The sequence below is a fragment of the Gossypium arboreum genome, chromosome 13 (assembly GCF_025698485.1).
Source record: "Gossypium arboreum isolate Shixiya-1 chromosome 13, ASM2569848v2, whole genome shotgun sequence".
Classification (NCBI taxonomy): domain Eukaryota; kingdom Viridiplantae; phylum Streptophyta; class Magnoliopsida; order Malvales; family Malvaceae; genus Gossypium; species Gossypium arboreum.
In genome coordinates this window covers 12,143,790-12,170,750 of record NC_069082.1, presented here as the reverse complement: position 1 = coordinate 12,170,750, position 26,961 = coordinate 12,143,790, and positions in this window count along the sequence as shown.

The following is a 26,961-nucleotide window of genomic DNA, read 5'->3' as shown; positions in this document are numbered from 1 at the left end:
AAAAGATTGTGGACTAAATTGCAAAATCTTTGTATTTTGGTACCAAGGTAAGTTCATGTGTAAATAATGTAGCATAATTGTTATTTTTAAGTTATTGATATTAATTATGTGTTATGCTGAATTTTATTATGAAATGTATGCTTTGTGGTTAATTTCAAATAATATGTAAATTATGTGAACTACTTGTTAAATATAATTGTTACGAGTATTGATTTCGCATTCTACTAAGACGGCAAGGATAAGTGTTCGAGGAAAAGCCCGCTTGAACCTTAGGAATAGATTAGGATACAAGTGACATGTCACTAGGATGGTTGAGCATCCGAACTCGCTGAGTTGAGTCCGAGTTCACTTATGGATGCGAATGTCCGAACTCGCTGAGTTGAGTCCGAGTTCGTGAGATGTAACTAGGCATCCGAACTCGCTGAGTTGAGTCCGAGTTCACTTATGGATGCGAACGCCCGAGCTCGTTGAGTTGAGTCCGAGTTCGCTTATGGGCGGGTTACATGATTGCTTGATTGCATATATGGCACTTATGTGCAAGTTATCCATGTATCCGAATTATATTCCGATGTGTTCAACTGCAAAGTTCTACTCAAATGGAGGAAAATTTCGAGATGTAAAGAGACGATTGGTAAGTGATATGAAATGGATATTTTGGACAGGTATGTATTTAACCCTCGGGTTGAGTATTGATACAACCACGATAAGGTAATAAGATGATGAAGAATGATTAAAATGTGATATGTGTTTTAGTGATGTATGCTAATGTTGACCGGTATAACTGCTTGTTATGTTACTTATTATTTGCATATGAACTTACTAAGCATTTATGCTTACTCCTCCTTCTTACTCATTGTAGTTTTGGACAAGCTAGCTCAGAGTCGGGATAGGTCAAGGCTCACCACACTATCCGTAAGATTTTTGGTAAATGGCTTGTAAATTTAAGTATGGCATGTATAGCAATATACCCATTTTGTGTAAATGATCTTATGGTATGGTTGTGAAATGGTTGAGGAAATGCTTGATAATGATAAATTATGAAAATGGTTAGTTTAGATTATGTTTGATGTTAAGGAAAACTATTAAGATACTTAGTGCATAAAAACTCATAAAAGGATGAAATTTACCATAAACAAAATACCGCAGCAATACTAACGCGAGTTTGAAAATTTACTAAAATCATAGAAATTGAATTTGGTGGTGAAATACATATCAAATTGAAGCTTATTATGTCTAGTTTCATATGAAAAATGAAACAAGTAAAGGAAGTATATGTTAGAAGATATTTTAATTTTAGTGAAACAGAGTCATAGCAGTTTCTGAATCCCTGTTCCTACTTTAGAAATTCACCATAAATTGTAAAGATATAATTAGGTGGTATATTTTATATCCTCAGAATCCTTATTGAGTCTAGTTTTAGTATAAACAAACCTCATAGTCATATGAATTTTGTACAGAGAGAAATGTGGTTCGTAGTAAACAGAGGTCAGACCAGTCGAGTCTTGAAACAGGGGTAACTTTAACTAATAAACTGTACTAATTGGCCCAACCAAAATTCTAGAAAAAAATTAGTAGATAGTTTTATGAGTCTAGATTCAGCGAAAATTTACGGATCTTAATTTTGAGTTTCGTAACTCAAGATATGATTTTTCTTGTGACTGTGACGCAAGTAGCTTAAAAGCTGTGAATGTAGAAACAAATAATTCAAAGTTCTAAAATGTTAAACTAAGCTTAGTAACACCTCATACTCGACTCCCATGACGGTCTCGGTGTGGGGCGTTACATTTAGTGGTATCGAGCAGGTTTAGTCGGTTCTCGGACCACGTGTTGTATGTACTGATTTTGCTATACATGCCATATGTATGAATTGTGATAGTGTGACGACTTCGACCTTTTAAATGAATTTTTTATATAGTAAATGGATCCCGATCCAGTGTGGGCAGATGAAGTACAGAGTAATGCGCCACTCCGCTGATGGAGCAATACGATCGAAACCCACCCCTACTGTTGGTCGTGGAGGAGGGAAAGGGATCGGAAGCTTTTCTCCAAATGATGAGTGCATGGTACATCGAGTTCGCTCAGACGAACCCAAATGTACGACCTCCCCACCTCCCCCAATTCCTCAACCTATGCCTCCAATGCCTCAAGGAGTGGATATGATAAAATTTCACAGAACCCCGCTGATAGAATTCGTAAACAAGGGCTGAAGAATTTAGAGCAAATATTGATGATGATGCGAGAAAGCAGAGTTCGCTTGAAAATTCTATCCGGTATTTGATGAATTATCTTGTACACCAAGAATGTTTGAAATGTGCTACATCTTTGTTGAGAGATTCAGCCTATAATTGGTGGAAGACTTTGATTTTGGTGGTACCGAAAGAGAGGGTAACTCGGGAATTCTTTCAAGAAGAGTTTCGAAGAAATATATTAGTGAAAGATTTATTGATCGAAATGTAAAGAGTTTCTTGAGTGAAGCAAGGTAATATGACGCCTCGTAATATGAAAGAGAGTTTGTTCGATTAAGTAAGTATGCTGTGGAATATGTTCCTCTGAAGCCAAGATGTGCCGACGATTTGAAGACGGGCTTAACGAAGACATTAAGGTATTTGTTGGGATCCTTGAACTAAAAGAAATGGTGGTACTTGTCGATCGAGCTTGCAAGGTGAAGAATTATCAAGGAAAAGAAAAGGTAGAATCAAACACGAAATTGGAAGAAAAGACCAATGAGTAATGCACCTCACAAAGAAACCGAAAAGTCAAGAAATATGAACTCGCTCCCAAGTTTCACCGGGCAATCATATGGAAATTTTAAGAAGCGAAATGTGGGTCCTAAATCTCGACTACTTCTGGCTAGTGTGGAAATACGAGATTTGTTAAACCCGAAAGCCGCCGTGTGGTAGAAATCATTTTGGTTCGTGCAGAGCAAATGAATGTTTTCGATGTGGTTCTCCTGATCATTTTATTAGAGACCCCAGAGAGTTGAGAAAGAAAAATTTCGTAATGTAAAAGCTAGTGGTGCAGACTCGAAGGAAGGTATCCGAGAAAAGTTAGAAGTGAAACAAGCAAGAAGAATGTAGCTGTGGATGCACCTGTTAGACTCGAAAGAAGGGCTCCGCTAGAACTTATGCTCTTAAAGCGCGTGAAGATGCTTCCTCACCGATGTGATTACCGGTACATTTTCTCTATAATGTTAATGTTATTGCTTTGATTGATCCCGGTTCTACTCATTCATATGTGTGCATGAAATTGGTGTCTAGTATGAATATACCGTTGAGAATACGTAATTTATGATTAGAGTGTCGAATCCGTTAGGCAAATGTGTGATCGTTGATAAAGTATGTAAGAAATGTCCTTTAATGATTCGGGATCATTACTTTCCTACCGACTTGATGTTGTTGCCGCTTGATGAATTTGATGTTATTTTGGGTATGGATTGGTTGACATTGCATGATGCTATAGTAAATTGCAAAGAAAAGGTTATAGAATTAAAGTGTGGAAATGGTGAAACTCATGGGTTGAATCAGATAAATCAGAGGCATTGCCTAGTGTGATTTCTTCAATGTCGGCTCAAAGATATCTCGAGAAAAGGTTATGAAGCTTATTTGGCGATGTAATTAATACAAAAGAAGTTGAAAAGAAAGTTGAATCGGTCTTGCCAGTGTGTGAATTTGCGACGATTTCCGTAAGAATTGCCGGTTTGCCTCAATGTGGAAGTAGAATTTGGTATTGATTTGATACCGAACAGCTCCGATCTCGATTGCTCCATATAGAATGGCACCAACAGAGTTGAAAGAATTAAAGTCGCAGCTTGCAAGAGTTGACTGATAAAGGCTTTGTGAGACCGAAGTTTTTCACCTTGGGGTGCTCCTGTTATTTGTGAAAAGAAGGATGGTTCTATGAGATTATGTGTTGATTATCGGCGGTTAAACAAGGTGACAATCAAAACAAGTATCCGCTGTCGAGAATTGATGATTTGTTTGATCACCTAAAAGGAGCGACATGGTTTTCAAAGATTGACTTGAGATCCGGTATTACCAATCGGGTAAAGGAGTCGGATGTACCTAAAACCGCTTTTAGAACAAGGTATGGTCATTATGAATTTTAGTTATGCCATTCGGATTGTCAAATGCTCCTCATTGTGTTTATGGATTTAATGAATCGCATATTTCGCCATACTTGGACAAATTTGTTGTGGTGTTTATAGATGATATTTTAATTTATTCAAAAGATGAGATGTAACATGCCGAGCATTTGAGGATAGTTTTGCAAACTTTGAGAGATAAGCAACAGTATGCTAAGTTTAGTAAAAGTGAATTTTGGCTCCGGAAGTTGGATTTTTGGGTCATATTGTTTCGTGATGGTATACAAGTTGATCCTAGTAAAATTTCAGCCATTGTTGATTGGAAACCACCAAAAACGAATCGAAGTTAGAAGTTTCTTGGGGCTAGCCGGGTATTATCGGCGGTTTATAAATGGATTTTCTATAATTGCTGCTCCTATAACTAGATTACTCCGAAAGGATGTTAAATTTGAATGGACGGAAGAATGTCAACAGAGTTTTGAAGAATTGAAAAGTTATTAACAGAGGCACCAAAGTGTTAGTACAAATTAATCGTAAAGAATTTGTGGTGTATAGTGATGCTTCTCTAAATGGTTTGGGGTGTGTGCTCATGCAAGAAGGAAAAGTGGTGGCATATGCTTCGAGGCGCTTAAAACCTCATGAGAGGAATTATCCTACTCACGATTTGGAATTGGTCATGCGGTGGTGTTTGCTTTGAAAATTTGGCGACATTATTTGTATGGTGAAAATGTCGGTATATACCGACCACAAAAGTCTTAAGTACTTGATGTCACAAAAGACTTGAATTTGAGACAATGAAGATGGTTGGAGTTGTTGAAAGATTACGAGCTTGTTATTGATTATCATCCTGAAAAGCGAATGTGGTTGCCGATGCTTTGAGCGTAAAGTTGTTGTTTGCTTTAAGAGTTATGAACACTCGCTTGAAAGTGTCAAATGATGGTTCGATTCTAGCAGAGTTAAGAGCAAAACCAATGTTTTACAAGAGATTTCAAACTCGTAAAATGATCAAGATTTGCTAGCCAAAAGAAAATAAAGGTGAAGTCGACACGGATCGATTTTAATTGGTTCGATGGGTGCTTAATGTTTAAAGATCGGATTTGTGTAATCAAGAATGAGGAATTGATTCAAAAGATCCTACAGAAAGCACATAGTGGTTATTTCTCGATTCATCCGAGTAGTACGAAAATGTATAATGACTTGAAGAAAATGTATTGGTGGAATGGAATGAAAAGAGATATATCGAGTTTGTGTCCAAATGCTTAATTTGTCAACAGTGAAAGTGAACACCAAGTACCTTCGTGATTACTCCACCTATTATGGTTCCCGAATGGAAATGGGATCGGATTACTATGGATTTTGTTTCAGATTGCCATTGACTCGGAAAGAAAGATGCCATCCGGGTAATAGTTGATGATTAACTAAGTCGGCTCATTTTATCCCTAAGACGCATTTAATTATTCTCTTAACAAGTTGGCTGAATCAGATATTAAAGAAATTGTTAGATTACACGGAATACCATTATCGATTATTTCAGATAGAGATCCAAGGTTTACCTCGCGGTTTTGGCAAAAGTTGCAAGACGCGTTAGGTACGGTTAAATTTCAAGATCGCTTTCATCCACAAACCGATGGACAATCGAGAGAGTAATTCAGATTCTTGAAGACATGCTCGATGTTGCGTATTGGAATTTCAAGAAAGTTGGGAAAGATATTTGCCGTTGGTAGAATTTGCTTACAACAATAGCTATCGACGAGCTTGAAAATGGCACCTTATGAAGCATTGTATGGTCGCAAGTGTCGAACGCCTTTGTATTGGACTGAACTCAAGGAAAATCGATTTATGGAGTTGATTTAATAAAAGAAATCAAGAAAAGTGAAGATAATTTGAGATTGTTTGAAAGTCGCTCAGATAGATGTAAATCTTATGCGCACCTAAAGCGAAAGGACATTGAGTTTCAAGTTGGTGATAAGGTATTTTTGAAAGTGTCTCCATGGAAGAAAGTCCTTAGATTTGGACGAAAGGGCAAGTTAAGTCCGCTTTTATTGGACCGTATGAAATAATTGAAAAGTTGGACTCAGAGCATATCGCCTAGTTTTACCACCCGAATTAGAAAAGATTCATGATGTGTTTCACGATCTATGTTACGTCGGTATCGCTCAGATCCTTCACATATAATTTCACCGATGAAATTGAACTGCGACCGATATGACTTATGAAGAAGAACCGATTAAGATTTTAGCTCGAGAAGTCAAACAACTAAGAAATAAAAGTGTTGCACTTGTGAAAGTGTTGTGGCAAAAGCATGGGGTAGAAGAGACTACATGGGAAACTGAAGAAACTATGAGAAACCAATACCCACACTGTTTTTAGTAAGATTTTCGAGGACGAAAATCTTTAAAAGGGGGAGAGTTGTAATATCCTAAATTAGGGCTTAATCGAATAGTGGTTTTGTGACCACAAACCGAGATAGAAATAATTATTTTACAATGATTTTGATGTTTAAGATATGATTGCATGATTGTGTGAAAATTTCGTGATGAAATTCTATGCCTAAAGTGCTTAAATTGAAAGTAGGGACTAAATCGAATAAGTTGCAAAACTTGCATTCTAGAAGTTTTTAGTATGAAATTGTTTTGGAATATTAATGAGGAGGTCTTAAATAGCAAATTTACCAATTTTAAGTTCATGGACAAAATTAGGACATGGAAGGAATTTTGGAAAGTTTAGTAGTAAGGGTATTTTGGTCATTTAGTTATTAAAATGAATTAAAAACAAAATTAAAAGCCAATTTTTGTCCATCTTCTTCATTAGGCCGAAATTTCAAGGGTTCTCCATAGCTAGGGTTTGTTTCAAGCTTCCAAGCTCCATAGTAAGTGATTCCAAGCCCGCTTTTAATGATTTTTACGTTTTGAGATCTCTAGAACTCGATAAAGCTTATGTTAGCAATAATTTAACCTAGGGTTTATATTTGGAAAAATACCCATAGGTGAAATTTGTGTATTTTGATGTTTTATGATAGAATATGAAGTTTTAAATTATGTTAGACAACTTGTACTACTCGATTTTAAGCAAAAACGAGTAAAGGGCTTAATCCAGAAAATACCTAATAGTCACAAGTACATGTTAGAGTGAGAATTTGATGTTGCCATAGAAGAGAAAAGTGATCAGCATGTTGTAAAACATAAGAATAAGGAATAAAGTTTAATCCCGAGCCTAGGGGCAAAAATGTAAATATGCAAAAGTTTAGGGTAAAATTGTAATTTTTCCAAAATTTGAGTTAAGGATTAATTTGATAATGTGAGTATTAAATAAGCTAAATGTGTTATTTTAGATCAAGAAAGACGTGAATCGACCTCAATCGAGGAAAAGAAAAGATTGTGGACTAAATTGCAAAATCTTTGTATTTTGGTACCAAGGTAAGTTCATGTGTAAATAATGTAGCATAATTGTTATTTTTAAGTTATTGATATTAATTATGTGTTATGCTGAATTTTATTATGAAATGTATGCTTTGTGGTTAATTTCAAATAATATGTAAATTATGTGAACTACTTGTTAAATATAATTGTTACTGAGTATTGATTTCGCATTCTACCAAGACGGCAAGGATAAGTGTTCGAGGAAAAGCCCGCTTGAACCTTAGGAATAGATTAGGATACAAGTGACATGTCACTAGGATGGTTGAGCATCCGAAATCGTTGAGTTGAGTCCGAGTTCACTTATGGATGCGAATGTCCGAACTCGTTGAGTTGAGTCCGAGTTCGTGAGATGTAACTAGGCATCCGAACTCGTTGAGTTGAGTCCGAGTTCACTTATGGATGCGAACGCCTGAGCTCGTTGAGTTGAGTCCGAGTTCGCTTATGGGCGGGTTACATGATTGCTTGATTGCATATATGGCACTTATGTGCAAGTTATCCATGTATCCGAATTATATTCCGATGTGTTCAACGGGTAAAGTTCTACTCAAATGGAGGAAAATTTCGAGATGTAAAGAGACGATTGGTAAGTGATATGAAATGGATATTTTGGACAGGTATGTATTTAACCCTCGGGTTGAGTATTGATACAACCACGATAAGGTAATAAGATGATGAAGAATGATTAAAATGTGATATGTGTTTTAGTGATGTATGCTAATGTTGACCGGTATAACTGCTTGTTATGTTACTTATTATTTGCATATGAACTTACTAAGCATTTATGCTTACTCCTCCTTCTTACTCATTGTAGTTTTGGACAAGCCACTCGTGAGTCGGGATAGGTCGAAGGCTCACCACACTATCCGTAAGATTTTTGGTAAATGGCTTGTAAATTTAAGTATGGCATGTATAGCAATATACCCATTTTGTGTAAATGATCTTATGGTATGGTTGTGAAATGGTTGAGGAAATGCTTGATAATGATAAATTATGAAAATGGTTAGTTTAGATTATGTTTGATGTTAAGGAAAACTATTAAGATACTTAGTGCATAAAACTCATAAAAGGATGAAATTTACCATAAACAGAATACCGCAGCAATACTAACGCGAGTTTGAAAATTTACTAAAATCATAGAAATTGAATTTGGTGGTGAAATACATATCAAATTGAAGCTTATTATGTCTAGTTTCACATGAAACAAATGAAACAAGTAAAGGAAGTATATGTTAGAAGATATTTTAATTTTAGTGAAACAGAGTCATAGCAGTTTCTGAATCCCCTGTTCCTACTTTAGAAATTCACCATAAATTGTAAAGATATAATTAGGTGGTGTATTTTATATCCTCAGAATCCTTATTGAGTCTAGTTTTAGTATAAACAAACCTCATAGTCATATGAATTTTGTACAAAGAGAAATGTGGTTCGTAGTAAACAGAGGTCAGACTAGTCGAGTCTTGAAACAGGGGTAATTTTAACTAATAAACTGTACTAATTGGCCCAACCAAAAATTCTAGAAAAAAATTAGTAGATATTTTTATGAGTCTAGATTCAGTGAAAATTTACGGATCTTAATTTCGAGTTTCGTAACTCGAGATATGATTTTTCTTGTGACTGTGACGCAAGTAGCTTAAAAGCTGTGAATGTAGAAACAAATAATTCAAAGTTCTAAAAATGTTAAACTAAGCTTAGTAACACCTCATACTCGACTCCGGCGACGGTCTCGGGTGTGGGGGCGTTACAGATCAATAGGTTAGGCCAAATCATAACAATAATACATGTCATAAAACTAGCTTCCTATACATGCCACTCACTTGATATTTCTAATATTTGAATTAATTCTCCCAAAAGTTATAGCTTGATAGTGTGATTCTGCCTCTGACGATCTCCAACCCTGAGCCGACCTGCCAATACTAAAGAAATGGAGAGGAGGGGTAAGCTTTACGCTTAGTAAGTCCATATGAAATTAATAAGCAATTACTAACATGCTTTTCAAGATAAAACACTATAATTGTACAATTACACATGTTCAGGTTAAGCTATTTTATTGAGTTATAGTTACTAAATCATTTATATCTAAAGTTACGAAACTCCAAATTAAGTTCTGTTAATTTTACTTGAAACTAGACTCATATACCTTTCTCCCATAAGATGTTCAAAATTTTTGACTTATCCAATTAGTACATTTTATTCATTAAAATTTCCCCTATTTCACTGTCCAATAGTTCTCACCCCTCTTCACTAAAAATTATTTTTCTCATAGTACAGAATTCAGATAATGCTCTCATCTATCTTTATAGAGAATAGATTCAATAAGGATTCTAATAATATAAATTTTAACCCATAATTATTTTTGTAAAATTTTTAATGATTTTCTCAAATTAGAATAGGGGATCACGAAGTTATTCAGACTCTATCTCACAAAAATTTAAATATCTCATAATATAGAATTCAATTGCATGTACCATTTCCACTATGTGAAACTAGACTCATTAGGCTTTAATATCATATTTTATCCTACCCATAACTCAATTTCCACAATTTATGGTGAATTTCCAAAGTTACACTACTGTAATATCCCAAAACTGCCAAGGCTAAATTTACTCAATCACAACTATTATTCACTAAATCCATACAATATCATTTCATCCATCATGGAAAGAACACATAATTATGCTTCATAGGCATAGATCCATAATCTCAATGTCATCAAGTATCAAGAATTATTCCTCATCATGTCATTTCCATAGTATTCACCAATACTATATATATCATATATCAACGCATCACACATAAGTTTAGTGTACATACCTGTACAACTTGTAATTTAACTCAAGAATATACTCACCAATGGCTTGTCTCATTGGGACCATTATCGAATACTCCGTCAAATTACTCGTTGAACACTCAGAATTTAATTAGATACACGGAAGCCCGCAGCTAGACAAACTCAATAGCCTGTGGTTTATGTAGGAAAGCTACCATAATCTCACCCATAATGAACTCAGAACGCAACTCAAAGAGCTCGGGTGTTCGCATCCATAATGAACTCAGAACACAACTCAACGAGTTGGATGCTTGCATCCATAGGTGAAAACAAAACGCAAATCAACGAGTTCGGATGCCTCATAATTTTCACTAACTCGGACCACAACTCAACGAGTTCGGATCTCAATTTCCTAGTGACATGTCACTTGTATCCTAACCTATTCCTAAGGTTCAAACGGGCTCTTTCCTTGATCATATGCCTTTGCCATCTTTCTCGTGATGTCAATATTGATACTCAAGTGGCAACTCATATTTTTCAAGTATTCCACATAATTTGTATAATAATTCAACAATAATCGTAGCATGCAACAATTCGTAAATAATAATCATCATACCATTATAAAGACATCAACAACATATAGTAATGTTACATCATTTACATAATATCAAATTAATCACATATATGTATACTTACAATTCATATAATATCATAACATTAACATTAAAATACACATTGCATTATTAAAATCATATGAACTTAGCTCGTATGCGAAAATGGTCATTTTACCATTTTGTCCACAACTTAGTATTTTGCCGATTTTAGCCCGAATTTCGATTTTTCTTTCTCTATAATTTCAAATATAGCCTAATTAGGACTCATATTATTCAAATCAACCCAAAATCATATTTTGAAAAAATTACAATTTTGCTCCTAAACTTTCACATATTTACATTTTTGCCCCAAATCTCGTAAATTAAACTTCATCCTATTTTCTTATGTTTAATGATATGCTGATCATTTTTCCTTCTATAGCAACATCCAATTCTCACTCTAACATGTACTTATGAACATTAGATATTTTTACCGATTATGTCATTTTACTCGTTTTCACATAAAATCGCTTAGTAAAAGTCGTTTATCTAACACCCAACCTTCATTTTCTATCATTATACATCAAAATACATGCATATTATTCATGGTTAAATTTTTAGACACGAACCTTAGCTCAAATTAATGGTAGAAATAAGTAGAACAAGTTATCGGGATTTCAAAAATGTAAAGAACTTTAAAAACGGGGAAAAGATGGACTTACAATCAAGCTTGGAAGTTTTAAAAACCCTAGCCATGTCTTCCATCTTCGTATACGGTTATGTCATGAGAAAAACGAAGAAGATGACATCTTTTTCTTAATTATTTTAGCTTTATTAACCAATTTACTAAAATACCCTTAATGAAAAATAAATAAAAACATACCATGCCATGTCCATTTTTGTCCACTAATTACAAAATGGGCTATTTACCATTTAAGGACTCCCAATTTAAAAACCCATTACTTACAAGTACTTAGTACCTTTGTAAACTAGAATACACATTTTGCAACTTTTACAATTTAGTCCTTTTGACTAAATTGAGTGCCCGAGCGTCAAAATTTTTGAACGAGATTTTCACAAAATTATTCCATAAAATCGTAAACCATAAAAATATAATAAAAATAAAAATTTTCTTCATCGAATTTGTGGCCTCGAAATCACTGTTCCGACTAGGCCCAAAATCGGGATATTACAAGAGAAGTCACAAGAGGACGAAACACACTAATAGGAAGTATCACTTGATACGAGAGGCAGTAGTCAAAGGAATTATAGATGTGGTAAAAGTAGCTTTTGAATATAGCCTTACGGATTTGTTTACTAATACTCTTGTAAGTAGGAGATCATTGGACAAACATGTTGCGGATATGAAAATACAAAACATGACACATTTACTTCACTAGGGTAAGTGGGAGATTGGGAAATGTATCCATATTTAAGTAAACATGTAATTATTTTTTATGTATTTTAATAACGAATAAATAAATTTCACCTTTCATTGTTATGTCTTTTGTATTTCTATCTTTCATATTTTACACGCATAGTGAAATTGTGACAAGAAAATATTAGCTTATTGATTGTCTAAGTTCAAGCTAATGATAAGTGGCATTGTAAGAACGTTTATATTGCGAGAAAGACAACTTACTTTAGTCGATAATCTAAACAAGTCTGTAATCCCATAAAAGAATCAAAGTGAACATTTGATTCAAATACTGAGAAGGATTATTCTGTCGTCTACAATTCCAATTGAGGATATGGCTAGTCTTGGCTATTGGAGCAGTTGACTCCGCGGGTAGAGACATATATGTATTCATAGGCAGAATGATACATTGGACTTGACACAAGATGAATTAATTCTGAATCCGTTTGTAAATTATTTCACTTCTGACATAATTGCAATTACTAGAGCCTAATTGTATATATTCGATTGGTCTCTCTGCTAGCTCAACAAAAGCTCGATCGAGCTGCATTTGAATTAGAAGAAAATTCTATGAGTTTGGAAATAATTTAATTGAGTCGATTTATTCGATGTGGAATTAAATTGGGCAGACAATTTTATATTTTTGGAAATTAAATAATTTAATTAATCAAATTAATTAAAATTAATATTATATTTTTTGAAAATTAATTTTCAAGTCAGACAATTGACCCAATGAGTAATTGAACTCAAAAATTGGACATAAGATCATAAATTGGGCCCAAGAGCCCAAAATCAAGACCAATACCCAAAAACTGGTCGAACTAGGCCTGGTATGTGAAACTGGGCCGGTAGTTGGACTGGACTAGTCAAGTCATCACTAGTTCAGACTGAACCGATAGAAACCAAACTAGCTTAGGGTGCTGGCGACTGTGACACTGGCACTCCTGTGGCCTAAAAATGGTCGGCGGCGGTGGGTCTTTGATGGTTGAGCAGTTGAAGAATTACACTCCTACTGGGACACTACCAGATAATTTGATTTCAGATTAACTATTCCACAAATAATATTATTTTAATAGATTTAATATTAAATTTAATTTAATACTTATCTTAATAGTATGTTCTTAATTTAATATTAAAGTGATTATCTTAATATTAAATTTAATTTAATGTTTATCTTGTAGATAAATATTCTCTTAATTTAATAAGATTTAATATTAAATTTAATCTAATATTTATCTTGATAAATATAATATTAATTTATTAAATTAATTAAGTTTAATCATAATTGAACTCTCTAAACTCTCCCTATATGAAGAGGGCCTTGGGCCATTATTTACAAACACTTGAATTCAAGAGAAATTTGTAGAAAAAACATTCTCTGAAGAAATTATTTCAGAAAATTTCTAGAGATATTTTTATTATTTAAAAATTAGCCCAAAAGATTAGAGAAATTGTGAGATTACAAATTTTTGAAAAAAATTCTGATTCGAAGTGAGTCCACACTCGGCAGACGTGACCTTGAGGATAGCGGAGAAGACTTCTCGGTTGAAGTGTTCATCCTAGACGAATGGAAGCTTACAATTTTGATCAAGTGTTTATTACTTTAGATATCACAACCAAGTTCTTGTTTTGGAAAAAAAATTTAAAACTCTAGTTTTCCCTAAATTTATTTTCCGCTGCGTTTTCCAAACCCAATTTTCTAACACAATCACTCCACAAAAGTTTGGGTATACTTCCTGAAGCATAAAAACGAAGTCTTCAAGATCTTTAAATAGTGGAAGACCCTACTTGAAAAACAGACTGGAGAGTCTGTAAAATGATTCAAAACGGAGAATAGGCTTGAGTTTTGTTCAACTGAATTTAACGATTTCTAAAAGGGGATGGAATTGAAAGATATCACACAGTTATTGGTACCTCGCAGTAGAATGGTGTTGCCGAACAGATGAACAAAACTTTACTTGAGAAAGTCTGATGTATGCTTTCCAATACAGGTTTAGAAAAGGAGCATTTGGTCAGGTAATTCTCCCAGCTATTCTAACCTTAGAATATTTGGTTGTTTTGCATATGCTTGAATTAGTCAAGGACAGCTTGAACTGAGGTCGATAAAGTGTATTTTTCTGGGTTTTGTGACCGAGATTAAAGTTTAAAAGTTGTGGTGCCTAGAAATGAATAAGATCATCGTCAGTAGAGATGTTACATTTGATGAAACATCAATGATTTTGTTTAAAAGGGGGTCACCAGGTCAAAACAACACCGAAAGGCCGAGTGTTTCGAGCAAGGTGGAACCAGAAACAAAAATAGACAATGATGTCATGCTGTCATGGAGCACGACGTTGCAACAATATGACGAACATGAGTGATGTCCTGATGAGGAGAATCGCCATATAGTGATGTCAGGCAGAAATTATGAAAACGATGTTTCTTTGATACAATAAAAGGTTTTCGAGGCTTCTTCATCCCAATTAGAAACCTTTCAAAATTATAAGTTAGCCTAGGACAGAAAAAAGGTGAGAGATCCAACCACTGCAAAAATACTGTGAAGGAAATCTCGTGGCATATTCTTTAAGTGCTGCAGAGAGCATCGATTCAGTCGAACCTTCGAATTATTCAGAGACAGTTCGAGCTTTTGATTCTATCAAGTGGCTTGTTGCCATGGAAGAATAGATAAAGTCACTCGATTAAAATGAGGCATGTCAATTTGTTAAACCAGCCACCAAGAAGAAAATAGTTGGTTGCAAGTGGGTATTCAAAAACAAGGAAGGTTTGGGTCAATGTGACATGACATATAAGGTGAGGTTGGTCGCAAAGGGCTATAGTCAAGTGGAGGGAGTTGGTTTTCATGTTGTTTTCCCTCCAGTTGCGAAGATGCATCCATTCGAGCATTCTTAGCTTTTGTTGCATCAAACGATCTCGATTTAAAGTAGTTACATGTGAAAATTGCATTCCTTCATGGGGATTTAGACGATGATATTTACATGCAACAACCCGAAGGCTTCAAGATCGAAAAAAGGGAAATCATGTTTGCCTTCTTCAAAAACCATTATACGGCTTGGAGCAGTCTCCTTGGTAGTGGTACAAATATTTTGATTCCTTCATGTTAGGTATTGGTTTTGTTCAAAGTAAGTACGATAGTTGTGTTTATTTACAACATTTAGATGATGAATCATTTATTTATTTGTTGTTTTATGTTGATGATATGTTAATTATGGAATTGAACAACTTAAAACCATGCTTAACTTTAAATTTGATGTGAAGGATCTTGTTGTAGCCAAAAAGATTTTAGGGATGTAAAATTTGAGAGATCGACACTCCAGAAAGCTATTTCTGTCACAATAGAAATACATCAAAAGGATTCTCGAGCGGCTTAGAATGCAAGATTCTAAACTAGTTAGTACTCCCTTAGCTGCCCACTTCAGAATTTCAGCTTCATATTCACCACAAACCGAAGACGAGTAAAAGTACATGTCCTCAGTTCCCTATTCTACTGCAATTAGAAGCCTAATGTATGCAATGGTTTGTACTCATCTTGATATTTGACATGTTATTAGTGTATTAAATAGATATATGGAAAAACTGGACAAATTACATTGGCAAGCTGTTAAGTGGATTCTAAGATTATTAAGAGGGACTTCTAATACTTGTTTGGAATTAGTAAGATGTTCAGAAGGTCTAGTCAGCTATGTAGTGTAATGCCCTGAATAATTTATTTCTATTTCTGTAAAATCTAACACAAATATCTATCTGTTTCAGTGGTTAAGTGTTCTGGGTGTGTGAATGAGGTCTTGGGTTCAAGTCTCATCTTTGCTAAATTTTGTGATTTTTTGAATCAAGCCCTATCTTTGTTCAGTGGGCTTATATTAAATTATCTGTATATCCATATCAGAATGAGCTTGCTAGTTCGAGTGGTAAGGGGGTTTGTGTGTTGGAGGTCCTGTGTTTGAATCCCTGCACGAACGAGGGTATTATTTTTACTTGATTTTGATAGAGTTTCAATGGAATTTAAATTCTGAGTAGTGGGTGGTTATGATAGTGGATGTAGTGGGATTTGGGTAAATAACTCCTTTTTTCCCCAAAAATCTCTCTATTTAGAATCTGACTTTTTTGCTTCCTCTTTCAGCATTTTTTTCCTCCTTTTTCCTTTTCTTCTTGCTTTTTCCTCATTTGGGCATAATTATCTCCTATTTTTAGTGTTCGATTCAAGGTGGTTGTACGTTGGTAAGTAAGGGTTAATGTATTTTGCTCGATTTGGGAGTTCTTTAAATCTATGTTTCGTATTCTCGAGTCTATTCATGGACTTAAAATTGTGTTTTGACAGTAGCGAATCATGAAGAAAGGGACTTATCTCTCATGGAATCGTAGTTGGAGGCGTTCGAGGATTCGGGTAAGCATTAAATACTCGAATGTTGCCTTTGTCTATTTCGAGAAAGTTCGATATTATATCAATTTAAGTGTTTAATTCGAGGTTTAATTGGTCAGTTTTAGGTGCTGGCGGTCTTAGGAGTGTTGGCGTCCATAGAACAACCCGTGTACCTAAAACGCAGAAAAATGAGTTTCAGAAAAAGTCAAAAAAACTGTTCTATGGACGCCACACGGGTTGTTCCGTTCGACTATGGGCCTACTGTAGGGCTAGTGAAGGCTAACCAAACCCTAAAACTCTGGATCTGATGGTTTGATATTCTGTCTTAAGTATTTAAATGCTATTTATGTCTGATCGTTTCGTTATCTATATATAAGCATGTTGAGCATGTTTAATATGAATTTCTGTATCTATCTTCTGTACCTGTTTTGGGGTGGGATTTGTATATGAGGAGGAAGTATTCTGTTCAGCGTCAAATGCCTATATTCTGGCAGCTTGGCTGAAAATATATTCTGATATGTGTCTTAATGGCACAATATGGTGTGTAAGGATGTGTGGGTGTTTTTAACCTCAAAGGGTGTGATAGGATGGTCAGAGTTAGTGTGTAGAGGATGGGGGTAAGATTTTGCATATCTGAATCTGAATCTGTATCTAACTATGTACATGACTCTGTATATTTGCATGTTTAATTTTGTTGGGTTACACACTGACTTTACGAAAACTCACCTTTGTTGTTTGTTCTGTACAGGTAATCTACAGACTTTGGCGGATTGGTGTGGCGGAGACTCAACGGTGACCACTTGTTTGTAAACTATTTAAAGTCATTAATTTATGGTTTATTTATGATTTTGGTTTTATTTTGAGAGTTTGTAATTTTTGGGACCCTCCGGACTTTATGATTTTCAACTGTTGATTTTTGGTTTGTTGTTTTTTTCTGCATACTTGATAAAACTATTTCATGAAATTAACGGTTTTTACGCAAAAAGAGGTTTTCCTAAAAGCACGAGTCAGATTTATCAAATGTATCGGTTTTGTTAGACTTCTGCTGAAAAATAAGTTTTGGCAAATAAACTAATTAATCAACGTTTTTGAAAATGGAAATGAAGTACATGAGTTCAATAACTAAAATGATTTAACATAAGTAAACCCATTTTCTGTGACATCTCCGAATTCGGTCATAACGTCTAGGCCGGGTTTGGGGTGGTCCATTTAGATTCAGAATATGCTGAAGACTTAAACAAAAGAATATCTCCCACAGGTTATTTGTTCACTTTCGAAAAGAGAAAATTTTGTTGGAAAGCCACCCTTCAAGCCACTATGGCTTTGTCGACTGCCGAATCTGAATATATGGCTATCATAAAGGTTGTAAAAAAAGAAATTTTGTTGAGAGGTCTATTTGGGGAGCTGGTTGATAAAAACGACAAAATTGCCATATGTTGTGATAGTCAAAGTGTCATACATCTCACGAAAGATCAGATGCATCACGAAAGAATAAAGCATGTAGATATTCGATACCACTTTGTGCGAGAGGTGATCACTCAAGGAGATCTTTATATTGTAAAAATTGGCACAGAGAACAATCTAGCAGACATAATGACGAAGAGTTTTCCAATTTCCAAGTTTAGGCATTGTTAGGACTTGGTAAGCATTTGATAAAGATCGAGTCAGGCTCCAGGCGGGGCTTGGAAAAGAAGACTTTTCAAAAATATGAGTCAAGGGTGTCTGGAAACACGAAAATATATAGACTTTTTCATGCCCTATTTAACTCAAAATCATGTAGTTTTGGTGTAATTCTTGTCGAAAAATATTTAATAATTATAAAATAATTGAATTGCACTTAAATCATTAACACATTGAATTCTAATTAGTTTTATAATTAATTTTGATAAATTTTGATTTATTTTCGACAGATTCGCACAAAGGGTGAAAGTTGGCTTGGTAGACACTACTAGAAGTACAAAACTGGGGAGCGGTTTCTAAAGCATCGAGGCGAATTAATTTTTCAGCCTAAGACGGTCCAAATTATGAATGTTAATTCTTAATATAATTAATCTTAATTTTAATCCAATTTATTTTCGGTTAAATAATTATTATTAATTAAATTATGAAAAAAGGCCCAATTGTGCTGAACCGAGAAGACTGATCCAACCGAGCAAATGGGCTGCCCAGAACAGTCCAACATACTGACCCAATCAGCTCAAATTAGCTGATTATTTGACTTGCAAATCCGCCCTTAAAGTTTTCTTGAAATTACATTCAAACCCCTCTACTTTCTATTCTTTTAAAGATTTGGCCTTAGCTAAATTTAGCAAGCTTGAAAGCTTCAAACTTGCCACATGTGTGGCGGACCATGGGGGAGTTAATGGCTGCCTTTTTTTTTTTTAGCAGTCTATCTAACCTATAAATACCCCCTTAGCTGCTCATTTCAAACACACCTCTCACACCTTTCATTCTTCACTTCTCTCTCATTTTCTCTCTTCCAACCCTTCCTTTGTTTTCCATTTTTCCCTTCCATTCCATTACTGATTTCCCCTCTTGGAAAAGAGCCCTTCAACCATTATTGGTAGCAGCATTCAAGTACTTGTAGAAGTCTCGGTTCAACAAGAACAAGTAGAGAATGAAGAGCGGAGCAAACTAGTCAAGCTTCAGAGAAACACCAGATTTGATCCTAGTTCTCTATCCTTTAGTTTTTATTGTTTTTGTTATGAATATGTCTACAAATATTTATTTCGTTGTTATTCTAAATTTTATTAACATGACTTAAATTTAATTTGTATTAGGTTGGTTGCATTTCATCCACTTAAGTTATTAAAATTATGTTTGTGTTGTTATAGGTCTTGGTAAATTGTTTGATTAAGAAAAATCATGATTATGTTATTCTTGCATTACAATTTTAAGGTAACTAATGAATTAATTATTAATAGTGTTGAAATTGTAATTAATTGACACAATACTTAATCAATTCATGTTTAATCTTCTAAGGTAGCTAAGGGTTAAATTAGAGATGGTATTAAATGGGTACATTAGCCTTGCATAACTTGCAAGATTACTGTGATTAAACTGTTTTAATGTAGGAATATATTGTTACCTCACTTAATCTTTTATTTGCTTATTTAAATTGATTAATTGTTTGAATTGGCATAGTGATATGTTCAAGAGATAGTTAATTTAGTAAGTTTGTATGTGCTATTGTTAACAAATTACCAAGTTGCTGTGAATTTATTCATAACAACATGAACACTGTTTTAGTAATGTTAAGTTAAGAAATGTAATTAATCTAATACAATTATGTCATCTTAATTAAGATCATCTTTTGAAATCGTGCATTGGAACTTTTATTTTTCTTTTATTTTACTTTACTTAGTTCAAAATCAAAATAGTTTCTTCACAAAAGTGTTTTTAATTGCATTCATAAATAATTCATTTCATAGCCCCTGTGGGTATGATAACTTGATATTTACTTGTCACTTTATTACTTCTTGTGATTGTGTACAGTTGCACATTTCCATCGTTCTAGTACCTCGTATTTCAGACGAAACAGAATTAACATCATGACGAGGAAGAGTCGTCGTACCAATGACATGAATTCAACGCCCGACAAGAAGTAACGCCACGTCTCAACAACGCGATGATGGACATCTTGATGAGCCAATAGTGACTTCACGACATAACGACGTGTTTCCCACTCAACCGAGTTTCTTCTCCTAGTTATACTCTATTATATTTTTCCAGTCTAACTCTGATTATTTTAGAGATGTTTTAGTAATATTTGTACACGAAATTCAACCTATAAATAAGCCTCTTAGCAACCCTAGATAGTTTAGAATAACAACAACAAATTAAGAGAGAGTTTGTGGGAATTTTGAGGAATATTTGTATTTCGGTCTCAAGGTTTATTTGTTTCTCCATCTTGTACTCCCCTTTTCGATTTTTTCTGTTTTAGTGAAGTTTCCTTTATCAGTGGTTTTTATCCTCTTCGGAGGAGTTTTTCATATAAAATTTGTGTGTCCAATTTTCTTTTTCTATTTTTCATTCTTATTCGTTGTTTATACTAGTTGATCCCCAACACTTTCTAAGTTCTGAATTTTGAAATTTTAGCCCTAATCCAAACAATAATTGTTAAATTTGTTTGATTAGATTCAGTTATTATGTATTATAAATATAGTTATAGATTTAGCCCATATTTTTCAGTTAGATCATTTTAAGTCACAAATTTTAAAATTCTTGAATTGGTGCAAATAATGATTATTAATCCATTAATTGAATTTTTAGTGAGTAATATATAAAAATAACAAGCTAACATGACATTACACATGTGATAATATGTTTGACGATCGATTTTGAAAACAACAAAACTTAACTTAATGAATTTACCAGTTATCATTTAGTGAGAACTGAAATTTTAAATTTTGAAAAGTTTAAAGACTAATAATAACCAAATTAAATTACAAGGACTAAATCTACAATTTTCGTAAAGTACAAAGACTAAGACTAATAGCAAATTTTAACAAAAAAAATAGCTATTGAAATTTGAAAACATTACATTTAACATTAATATTTCCGTTATAATTTTTTAAATGTATTTAGTGGTAAATTTTAAATTAGACAGATATTTTAAAAATAATTTAAATAAAAATAAAAGTTCAATGGTAAAAGAAGCTTTTATAAAAAAATTAAAATTCAATTAAGTCTTTAAAAATTTTCATCCTAGTAAGCCCTAAACTAGGCTTCTTCATTAATGGAAAACGGCTTTTGGTTGGTTTGATCATTAATGAAAATGACATGGCAAACGACACTAATATGGAAAAATTATAAAAAATATTTTAAAATTAATAATACATATATATTTAAAATGAATTGAACAAATGATTGTCCGTGTTCATTTAAATCGACAAGAATTTATCCAAATTCATTCTATATAAGAACAAAACTATAAAAAATAAAAATTACTAAATATTATAAAAATAGTATTAAAAAGTTCAAGTATATAAAATTTCAAAAATTAAAAATATATATTTATAATTTATAAAATTTATTATAAATTAATGAAATACATATCTAAAATAAATCGGACAAATAAATTTTCAAATTTAGATGAATCAGAACATATAAAAGTCGAATCTTATTTTGGGTTAGTGCCAAACTATAAAAAATTATAACTGTAAAAAATGTTTATTTTATGAAATTTTGCTATGTGAACTTTATTTATATAAATTTTGTTTTGAGTCACGTTTAATTTAGTTAGTTTAATTAGTAAAGATTGGTTATTATTTTGGCTCAATATAATAAAAAATCTACAAAAATCTTATTATTATTAAATGTGGTATGTTATATTTCAACTTATACTAAATTAAGAAATTATGGCCTCATCGACCCGATTAAAAGAAAAAATAAATATAAATAAATTATGACATCATTTTAAATCAAAAAGTAAATTAAAATGATTAAACATATATATATATTTGAAAAATAAGGAATTACCGAGGTATGCTTGAGGGAATGCTCACTTCGTGACCAACTATGATGGATTGGCTTATTTCTGTATTTAAATGATTGGCAATATATTGAACCAGATTTTTGGGCAGTGCTAATATTATGGATTGTAATTAGATTATCAATAAAGATCATATCATTTTGGAAATATTTAAAGGATCGGATTATGTCTATCTAATCTATTGGATCAAGGAAGTTAGATCGGATTGGAATGTTGAAGACTTATCTGCTAGCATTCCTTGTTTGCCCTGTTTGTTATTATTATATTGTTTCCAGCTAATTTAGTTACTATTTAATAGGGGTTGTAATAGATATTCATTATGTTAGCAAGTCGCGAAAAATTCTACATAATTTAGAGACTTGTATAGGTTGATATACTAATTTTGAGAGTAGTTAATTTGTTCATGTGAGGAATATTATTTGTGAGAGTTTGTTTGGCTTGTAAAACCTTTGTGTTATGGTTTTACAAGTTAAGTTCATAGGGGTGAATTTAGTAGTGACGATACTAGCTTTCAAAGGTACAAAACTGAGGAAATTGTCATTGTGATAGATTTAGGTTCACTTGTTGTAAGTTTTGAAAATAGTGAATACTTCTTATTGATCTAAGCTCCACAAATGTAGGGAAATTGAACTGCATAAATAATCTTTATGTCCCCTGTTTTTATTATTTGTGTCATAGTGCTTGGAGAACTGCCAACTTTACTAGTCACTTCTACTAGCACTTAGCTTGTTAATGACTATATTAATTACTATGGATTAAACTGAAAATAAAAAAAAAGTTTTGAGTACTAAATAGCAATTAAGACAAAGCTATAGTGAAAAGTAACTAACTACCAATTAAAACCCAGAAAAGTTAAAACGAAACACTAGAAAAATGAAGAAAAAGATAACTAGAAAGCTAAAAAGATGTAAAAAAAAAAGTAAATATGAACAACCTCTATAGTTCTCAACCAAAAGTGGCTGTTAACATCTCATTATAATCCAATTTTTTTGACCAAAATGCCCCTAAACATTGTTTTTTGAGACATGTTAGTGACGCAAACTACCCCTATAGTAAAATTTCTTCCTGACAAGTAGTGGTATCATAACACCTAGGCTTCGGTGTCGCAACACCCAAGATAATAGCTAAATTAGGGGTCTTTGGGTCTCGGTATCACAATACCCACTTCTCAGTGTCGCAATACCCACTTTGATGATGATCTTTTTGAGTTTGAGCTAGTATCATCTCCCTAAACCATCTTAATGACATGGTTAGGTCCCCCATGGCACCGTTTGGCCAATTTGTGTTTCAAAAGAGTGTAAACTAAGCAAAAACATTTATTAATGCTTAAAGATGAAAACCAATAAAAATATATAAAAGAAACCTAAATTCTTTATGCTCCTCAAGTGTATTGGAGACCTTAATTTGACATATCAAATTATGACATATCACAGAGCTAACCAAGGATGTAACACCCCATACCTGGTTCGGTCACCAAACCCAAGCTACAGGATGCTATAAAAGATAACAAAACAAATACATGTAAATTCAACATTTAGCAACCAAAACAATAATTAAAACGTTCATAATTCAAGTATGTTATGATTTGTACATCAATTCGAGTCCTAAATGAGCTTAAGAAAGCTCTAAAGCTATTCTAGAAAAAAATAGGGACTTAATTGTAAACTTAACAAAATACATAGAAATTTAAGCAAACGGGGGTCACATGGATGTGTGAGAGATTGAGACCGTATGGAAAAAAAAGTCATAGGACTGTGTAGTCAGGCCGTGTAATAAATTGCGACTATGTGGAGAACATGAAATTCAAATATAATAGAGCACACGGTTGTGTCACTAGCCAATGTATGTCACAGGGTCATGTGTCAAATCGTGTGTGTTGGAAAAGAAATCTAATGCACAATTTAGCTCAATCATAAACAAAGATCCATAATGGACTCATTAACCAACTTCAATGTTTGCCTAAACATGCACAATTTATATATGCACAAGTAAGATTCAACTTACCAAAATCAACATCATCAACCTCACTTTCATACAAGACCATATAAACATACCAAAATGGAAATTTTACAAGTTCAACATCAAACAAATATATACATTATACATATTACATGCCACTTATAACCAAGCCAAGATGAACAAAAGACTACCAAAAGAGACGTTGGATAGTGTGAACCCTGGAAGTGATCTGATAGCCAAGCTCCGAAAAGATGAAACTATAAAAGACAAGAAAATAAAATAAGGTAAGCATTGATATGCTTAGTAAGTTCATAGGTACATAAAAAATAGTCTTACCTTATATTCACATTTAAGTGAATATAATTAACTAGTTTAAGTCACTTTCCTATCAAGACATTTTAAAATAGTAAGGTGAGAATATCATGAATCAAATCATATATTCTTCCCAAATCTATTCAATACGATACATGACAGTATTATTCAGTCAAAATGATAAAAACCTATGAATCAAGTTAATCAATTGATCATATCTATTCATAAACACATTCTTTTCAACTCATCACATACACAATCAAAAATCTTTTCTTTTAAACATATAGCCCTGTCACCACATGTAACATTTACAAAGCAAGCGTTTCATACATATAAGCTATAAATTTTCCAGTCATTTTGATATAATTTCCAAACAGCTTTCAAACGTATACTGATCATTCATTCAATTTCATCATCTAACATTTCAATAGTCGTACAAACATACCATTTCCAAGCAACTCATGAAGTCAATCAATATAATTTCTTTTAATAGTTAGCCTGATGAACTATAGCAAAATAATTCGAATACTAGGCAAACTAAATCACACCATAGAGCATCGAAGTGCAAACAGGGGCACCGAAGTGCTAAGTATAAGCACTGAAATGCAAACCCGTACGAGCGCGTATTCTAACCCTAATGGAATTCTAATTGTATGCTAATTTTTTTACTACATTCAAACGGGCGTTTAAACAAGAATCATAACATTTATAAATCAGGGGCACTTCCATATTCTCAATACACATGTTGTAAACTAGTTACCTTCATTCAAAATCCATATTAATCATGTTTCATAAGTATTCAACAATTTTAAATTAGGTCTTTTCTCACCTTAGTATTATTTTATTACTTTTCAAGTTTCCAATAGTATAAATAAATATAAATACACAATTCACCAACAATGTAATGACCCGAAAGCCAGTGGTGTCAAAAAGTGTGGTTTCATAATCCCATTTTCGTAAACCGAACCCGTAAATAATTTTATTAAATGTTTACTAATTATATTAAAAGTGAATTAAATTTTAGTTAGGTAATTTCGTTGAATTAATGCTTAAATTAAGTACGGAGACTAAAACACATAAGTGGTAAAAGTACAAGTTGCTAAGGAATTATAACTAGAACTTAGTGGAAGGGATTTATATAGTAAATACACCCTTAGTATATATGGTGGCCGATTGGGGAAATAAATTATGTATGTTTTTATATATTAAAACATTAGTTGATTAAGTTACAAAATAAATTAATATTAACATAAGAAAAGATAAATTGGCTTGGTAGAATGAAAGAGAAAGCATTTTTCTCTTTTCATCCATAAATTTTTGAAAATAAAAAGAAAAAAAGAAGGCAACGACATAGGGTTCATAAAATTTCAACCTTCAATTGGTTAGTTCAATTTAGTCATTTTCTTGTAATTTTTATGTTTTCGCAATCTCGATAACTCAATCTAGCTGATCAATGTCATAGTTTTGGGTACTGTTAAAGATTGTGAATGTTACCATTATTAGATAGTTGAAGCTTTTGGTGATATTTTGATAGATTTTAAGTTTGAAGTTGAAAAATGACTAAATTGTAAAGTTAATTGATGATTTTACAATAGGGATTAAATTGCACAAATTGCAAAATTTGTTGTAGAAATGAAAAATAAGAAGTTAAATTAGGCTTAGAATGAAATCAGAATAAAAATTGAAGACTTAATTTGAAAGTTATGTTAGGCTCGGTTTTAAGGACTAAATTGAGTAAAATGCAAAAGTCACAAAAATTAGCAATTGAATGTGAAAATGATTGTGTATTAATAATTTGGAGTATTTATGTTATTCCTTAGCTAACGTAGACCCAGATTCCTCAAAATGGAAAGGAAAAGATAAAGTCATCAGCAAATAGCTCAGAGTTTATGGTTTATGTTTCTATAACTTGAATTACTTGTAAATTGGTGCATATTGAACTGTTTATGCATGGTAAGAACATAAGGTAAGACACTCTCTGATTATGAGCTGTACTAGATTAATTTGAATTGATTATATTCATGTGGACTAAATTGAATAGATGTGAAATTGATTTTGAAATGGTAAATGGTTAGTAAATGAAAGTGATATGTGAAAAGGAATTTTTATTTGTGGTATATGTTGATACAATGTTTATAATTTTTAATACACAAAAACAAAGTGAGAGAAGATGACAACATTCTTTTCTTTTACTCAATTAAATATAATATTTATAATTTTTAATACACAAAAACCTCATCAACCGTACACTATCACAAGAATGGTCTAATTATCAATTGGACCTTAACTTAATTGCTAAATAACTCCAATAACACTTAAAATTCTAGCGATTAACTTTTACGATTTTTATGATTTAGTCCTTCTACTCTAAATAACCATCCAATCATTAAAATTCCCAAACCAAAATTCAATTCACTTTTATAATAACTCTGTAAATAAAATATTGATGGAGTCTGATTTACGGAAACTAGGTCTCGGTACATGAATTCCTAAAACTACTAACTTTAGGGTCAAACCACTTGTACTTTAACTGCAAAATTTATTAGATCATTACACAATATA